At 46.6% G+C, this 7283-nt stretch overlaps 1 non-coding gene across 1 annotated transcript; it reads right to left on the bottom strand.

Annotated features, from left to right (window-relative positions):
• Positions 1 to 3961: 3961 nt before the first annotated feature.
• LOC112438737 (small nucleolar RNA U13) lies at positions 3962 to 4067 on the bottom strand. The gene has a single exon (XR_003027102.1). It is a non-coding gene; the product is annotated as a small nucleolar RNA U13 (small nucleolar RNA).
• Between the last annotated feature and the right edge of the window lie 3216 nt (positions 4068 to 7283).

Raw genomic sequence — 7283 nt, forward strand, 5'->3', positions numbered from 1 at the left:
GAGCCACCATGCCTGGCCAAAAATTTGATCTTTATCCTTAAGACAACAGGGACTCAGGAAGCCCATTTTAAAAAGTTAGATTATATCTATGATTTAGAAAAACCATTCTGGATGCAATATAGAGAATAGATTGTGAGGAGGTGGGGAAGAAAGGAGAGTAGTTAAGAAACTGTGGCAAAATGTCAGGTAACAGAAGATGTCAGCTTGGAGTAGAATAGTGACACTTGGAGTCAGGCATGGTGACACCCATGTGTAGTCCCAGCTACTTGGAAGGCTGAGTCAGGAGGATCACTTGAGCCCAGGAGCCCAGGAGAGCAGCCTGGGCAACATAGTGAGAGCCTGTTTCCATGAAAAGAAAAAATAAGGCCAGGCGTGCTGGCTCAAGCCTGTAATCCCAGCACTTTGGGAGGCCAAGGCAGTTGGATCACTTGAGATCAGGAGTTCGAGACCAGCCTGGCCAACATCGTGGAACCCCCCCATCTCTACTAAAAATACAAAATTAGCCAGGTGTGGTGGTACACGCCTGTAATCCCAGCTACTCGGGAGGCTGAGACAGGAGAATCACCTGAAACCAGGAGGCAGAGGCTGCAGTGAGCCGAGATTGTGCCACTGTCCTCCAGCCTGGTCAAGACAGAGCAAGACTGTCTCACAACAAAAGAGAAAATATAGTGTCAGTTGGGATGAGGCTAAGTGGACACGAAGCCAGCCAGATAGCCTAATATGTGCTACTCTTTTTTTTTTTTTTTGAGATGGAGTTTTGATCTTGTTGCCCAGGCTAGAGGGCAATGGCGCGATCTCGGCTCACCACAACTTCTGCCTCCCAGGTTCAAGTGATTCTCCTGCCTCAGCCTCCTGAGTAGCTCGGATTATAAGCATGTGCCACAATGCCTGGCTATTTTTGTATTTTTAGTAGAGATGGGATTTCTCCATGTTGGTCAGGCTGATCTCCAACTCCTGACCTCAGACGATCCGCCTGCCTTGGCCGCCCAAACTGCTGGGATTACAGGCGTGAGCCACCGTGCCCAGCTTTTGTGCTACTCTTAAAAATAGCAATTATTGGCCCAGCGCGGTGGCTCATGCCTATAATTCCAGCACTTTGGAAGGCCAAGGCAGGCGGATCCCTTGAGGTCAGGAGTCAGACCAGCCTGACCAACATGGTGAAACCTCGTCTGTACTAAAAAAAATACAGAATTAGCCGGGTGTGGTGGCGCATGCCTGTAATCCCAGGTACTTGGGAGGCTGAGGCAGGAAAATCACTTGAACCCAGGAGACGGAGGTTGCGGTGAGCCGAGATCATGCCATTGCACTCCAGCCTGGGCAACAAGAGCAAAACTCCATCTAAAAAAAAAAAAATAAATAAATAAATAAAATAAAATATATCATATGTTACATGATGACAAGTGTTCAAGAGAAAAATAAAGCCAAGGTGAGGCTAGGGCCTCTGGGCATGTATTGTTAGATAGGGTGGCCAGGGAAGGCCTCATTTAGGAAAGTAACCTGTGAATAAACAAGGAGAGGCTTGGGTAGCTTGCAGTAGGCGTCATTATCTGGCACCTGATAAGCACATTATGAGTTTGATTTGAGGTCATCATGGAGAAAGTCAATTTGTCCCTGTCAAATTGAGAGGTGGTACTTGTCTTATCTTAGACCACAGAGAGAAAAATCTAATCTTTACTAAAGACTTTGACCTAAAATCTAACTTCTGCCTTTCTAAGAATTTCTTCCACTGTACAGAGGGAAGCCAACCTGATGGGTAGCATAAGAGAATAAGCATGTCTAGCATGGGGCAGTGGCTCACGCCTATAATTCCAGCACTTTGCGAGGCTGAGGCGGCGGATCACATGAGGTCAGGAGTTCGAGAGCAGCCTGGCCAATATGGTGAAACCCCGTCTCTACCAAAAATACAAAAGAAAAAAAAATATTGCCGGGTATGGTGGCGGGCACCTGTAATCCCAGCTACTCAGGAGGCTGAGGCAGGAGAATCACTTGAACCCGGGAGGTGGAGGTTGCAGTGAGCCAAGATCATGCCATTGCACTTCCGCCGGGGTGACAAGAGCAAAACTCCATCTCGAGAAAAAAAAAAAAAAAAAAGAGAACAAGCCTGTCTAGAATGCAAAGTAACCTAGTCAGAGAATGTTAAAACCACAAGGGAATCTCAGAGATCATGTACCTCACTCCCCACCCATTTTACAGAGGAAGAAACTGCAGGATTAACTTAGGTGAGTCTTATGATAATTTAATGGCTAACTTGGTCTCAAATCTTTCTATTTTGAGTTTACTGATCGCTCCATTAGACCATACGGTCTCCCTAAGTGATGAGGATGAGGAGAGAATACTTTCATTACAGACTTCTCAATGCCCACTATTACCGGATCAGCCTTTGTTTTACTTCCCTGTGAGTTGATCATGCCCAGGAAGAGACACGAATGGAGTTAGAGGAAATTCTGACATGTTGCTCATGGAATCATTTCCCATTCTCCGAAACTTCTTGCCCAAGGTAGGCTTCTTCAAGTAAGTCAAAGAGTAGCAAAGTTCATTCTAATTAGCTCTCTGAACATGACATCTTCTGAGTTGTCTCATTGGTAGCTTCTAATGGCCACAAAAAGAAAACGGTGATCAGGTGGGGCGACGTGGCTCACGCCTATAATCCCAGCACTTTGGGAGACTGAGGCAGGAGGCTCGCTTGAGCCTAGAAGTTCAAGACCAGCCTGGTCAAGATGGAGAAACCCCGTCTCTACTAAAAATACAAAAATTAGCCGGATGTAGTGGCATGTGCCTGTAATCCCAGCTACTCAAAAGGCTGGGGCACGGGAATCACTTGAACCCAGGAGGCAGAGGTTGCAGAGAGCCAAGATCACGCCACTGCACTCCAGCTTAGACAACAGAGTTTCTGTCTCAACAAAACAAAACAAAAGGGTGATCAACAGAAGAAAGGGAATTCTGATACTCAGATTATGCATATGTACATAGTGGTTTGGATGGGACCTTGGAAAATTCTGCTGATTCCTGTGCAAGTTTTTTTTTTTGTGTGTGTGTGTGTGTGTGGTCTTTTTTTTTGTGTGGTCTTTTTTTTTTTTTTTTTGTGAGTTGTGTGGGCAGCATTCTGCTGCAGCAGTGTCTCTGTTAAAGGCCGGTGGCAGAGCCCCTGTGGTTTGCATGGAGAAGGGAAGAAAGGAGAGATGCTTCCTTGGTTTTAAAGCCCAAATGTATTATCATCTGATTAGTGAAGCCTTCCAGATTCCCTTAGAGATGTGGTCACTCCTGTCTTGGAGCTACCAAGGCAATTGTATTTCTCCTGTGATATCTCATAACTCTTTACTATCTTGTGATATCATCACTTTTGTTGCAGTCTTTACAAAATGCCTAGGACAGTGCCTTGCACATAACATGTGCACTAGAAATGTTTATTGATCTGAATACATAAGCCCTAATGCAGACAGACTATGAAAAATGGAAATGCTAATAAGACCTACCACATGGGGTTACTGTGAGGATAACATAAAATAATCTTCATAAAGTGCTTTGCTCAGGACTTGGCACACAGACACTTATTTAATATTAGCTATTATTCAATTATTTATTAAATTGAAACAATAAATGAGAATTAATTAATTTAAGACAAAGTCTCGCTCTGTCACCCAGGCTGGAGTGTAATGGCATGATCTCAGCTCAGTGCAACCTCTGTCTCCCGGCTGCAAGTAATTCTCTTGCCCTAGCCTCCCAAGTAGCTGGGATTACAGGTGCCTGCCACTACGCCCAGCTAATTTTTTTATATTTTTAGTAGAGACGGGGTTTTGCCATGTTGGCCAGGCTGCTCTTGAACTGACCTTAGGTGATCCACTGGCCTCGGCCTCCCAAAGTTCTGGAATTATAGGCATGAGCCACCTCACCCGGCTGAGAATTTATTATTTATTTATCACATCAGACAGGTGTCTGATGTGATAGACACCTATCACACAGGTGTCTGATGTGATAAATAAATATGTAGACATCATAACAAGGTTTGAGGGAGGCACAGCTCACACATGTGTGTAAATAATTAACACACTTATAAACTACAAAAGGAAAGAAGACAAAAAATAATTTAAAAAAGAAATGAACTATAAAAGGATTATTATAAATGAGAACTTAAATACTTGTTTCTGTCAATTGGTCTTTTAGTTTTTCTTTTTTTTTTTTGAGACGGGATCTTGCTCTGTCACCCAGGCTGGAGTGCAATGGCACGAACACGGCTCACTGAAGCCTCAACCTCCTGGGCTCAAGTGATCCTTTCCACTTCAGCCTCCTGAGTAGCTGGGATTACAGTCATGCACGACCACGCCCGGCTAATTTTTAAAAAGTTTATTTGTTGAGACAGGGTCTCGCTATGTTGCCTAGGCTGTTCTTTGACTCCTGAACTCAAACATTCCTCCTGCCTCAGCCTCCCAAAGTGCTGGGATTACAGATGTGAGCCACCACACCTAGCCTGGTCATTTGGCTTTTTAACAATTATTATAAGAACTTTGGAATAAGCTTCGTGTAGCAAAATATGATATTTTTAATGTCCAGAGAAAACTGTGTTTTAAAATATTTCTTATTTACTGATAACTGATATTGAGCTAAAGACCAAAGTTGGATTGATTTGAAACAAAAAGACTTCGAATATTTAGAATCCACAGAGGCCCCAGTCAGATTAAGAATGAAGATAATTAGGGCGCAGTGGCTCATTACTGTAATCCCAGCACTTTGGGAGGTTGAGGTGGGCAGACTGCTTGAGTCCAGGAGTTCAAGACCAACCTGGGCAAAGTGGCAAAACCCTATCTCTACAAAAAGTTGCAATTAAGTGGGCTTAGTGGCACATGCCTGTAGTCCCAGCTACTTGGGAGGCTGAGGTGGGAGGATCATCTGAGCCTGGGGAGTTCGAGGCTGCAGTGTGCAGTAATCATGCCACTGAGTTTCAGCCTGGGTGACAGAGACTGTATTGTGTCTGGAATTGGTGGGTTCTTGGTCTCACTGACTTCAAGAATGAAGCCGCGGACCACCGCGGTGAGTGTTCAGTTCTTAAAGGAAGCGTGTCCAGAGTTTGTTCCTTCTGATGTTCGGATGTGTTCGGAGTTTCTTCCTTCTGGTGGGTTCGTGGTCTCGCTGGCTTCAGGAGTGAAGCTGCAGACCTTTGTGGTGAGTGTTACAGCTCATAAAGGCAGTGTGGACCCAAAGAGTGAGCAGCAGCAAGATTTATTGCAAAGAGTGAAAGAACAAAGCTTCCACAGCGTGGAAGAGGACCCTAGCGGGTTCCCACTGCTGGCTCGGGCAGCCTGCTTTTATTCTCTTATCTGCCCCCACCCACATCCTGCTGATTGATCCATTTTACAGAGAGCAGAGTGGTCTGTTTTGACAGGGCACTGATTGGTGCATTTACAAGCCCTGAGCTAGACACAAAGGTTCTCCAAGTCCCCACCAGAGTAGCTAGATACAGAGTGTCGATTGGTGCATTCACAAACCCTGAGCTAGACACAGGGTGCTGATTGGTGTGTTTACAAACCTTGAGCTAGATACAGAATGCCAATTGGTGTATTTACAATCCCTTAGCTAGACATAAAGATTCTCCAAGTCCCCACCAGACTCAGGAGCCCAGCTGGCTTCACCCAGTGGTTCCCGCACTGGGGCCGCAGGTGGAGCTGCCTGCCAGTCCCGCTCCATGAGCCTGCACTCCTCAGCCCTTGGGTGGTCGATGGGACTGGGCGCCGTGAAGCAGGGGGCGGAGCTTGTCAGGGAGGCTCGGGCCGCGCAGGAGCCCATGGCGGGGTGGGGGGAGGCTCAGGCTTGGTGGGCTGCAGGTCCTGAGCCCTGCCCCGCGAGGAGGCAGCTAAGGCCCGGCAAGAAGTCGAGCACAGCAGCTGCTGGCCCAGGTGCTAAGCCCCTCACTGCCCGGGGCCGGCGGGGCCGGCCGGCCACTCCGAGTGGCTCCCAGTGCAGGGCCTGCCGAGTCCACGCCCACCCAGAACTCGCGGTGGCCAGTAAGCGCGGCGCGCAGCCCGGGTTCCCGCCCGCGCCTCTCCCTCCACCCCTCTCCGCAAGCTGAGGGAGCCGGCTCCGGCCTTGGCCAGCCCAGAAAGGGGCTCCCACAGTGCAGCGGCGGGCTGAAGGACTTCTCAAGCGCCGCCAGAGTGGGCACCAAGGCCGAGGAGGCGCCGAGAGCGAGCAAGGGCTGTGAGGGCTGCCAGCAAGCTGTCACCTCTATCACAAAAAAAAAAAAAGAAAAAGAAAAAAGAAAACAAGAATAAAGGTAATTAAGACCAACTTGTGGGTTGGGTGTGGTGGCTGATGCCTATCAGCCTGGGTAACATAGGGAGACTTCTGCCTGTACTTTAAATAAACAAACAGAAACCCTTGTGTTTATCATTCAGGACTTACATGGAAAGATCCTTGAAAATCTCAAGCAACTCTTATGAAGAAACCATATTTTTCTACAGAAATTAGGTAATCTTTTTTAATGGATAGAAGTTGCCCAATATGTACGATATGTTTGACGCCATGAATGAATGGCACAGTGTAGGGAAAAGAGGGCGAACAGGGATTTATGCCTTTGTGCTCTCTCTTACAACCATTATGTTGTTCTGCATTATTTCAAGGGTTGGCAAACTTTTTCTGTAAAGGACCAGATGGTAAATACTCTGGGCTTTGTGGTCAAGGGTCTCTACTGTAACTACTCAGCTGTGTCACTGTAGTGTGAAAGCAGCCATAGGCAATATGTAAACGAATGGCATGGCTGTGTTCTAGTAAAGCTTTATTTATAAAACTGGTTGTAGTTAGCAGACCAATGGTCTGCAATATCAAAGGACATGTCATATTATACCCTTCGTATTCTGATTTCATTCTCCTATATTTTCTTTTACTTTCTTTCTTTTTCTTTTCTTTTCTTTCTTTCTTTTTTTTTTTTTGAGACAGTCGCCCAGGCTGGAGTGCAGGGGTGCGATCTCAGCTCACTTCAATCTCTGCCTCCCCGGTTCAAACGATTCCTGTGCTTCAGCCTTCTGAGTATCTGGGATTACAGGCACCTGCCACCATGCCCAGCTAATTTCTGTATTTTTAGTAGAGACAAGAATTCTCCATGTTGGCCAGGCTGGTCTCGAACTCCTGGCCTCAAGTGATCCGCCTGCCTCAGCCTTCCAAAGTGCTGGGATTACAGGTATGAGTCACCACGACTGGCCTCATTCTCCTATATTTTCTTTTCTTTTTTGTGTCACAGGGTCTCGCTCTGTCACCCAGGCTAGACTGTAGTGGTGGGATCTCTGCTCACTGCA

The sequence above is a fragment of the Pan paniscus genome, chromosome 1, assembly GCF_029289425.2.
Source record: "Pan paniscus chromosome 1, NHGRI_mPanPan1-v2.0_pri, whole genome shotgun sequence".
Lineage (NCBI taxonomy): Eukaryota > Metazoa > Chordata > Mammalia > Primates > Hominidae > Pan > Pan paniscus.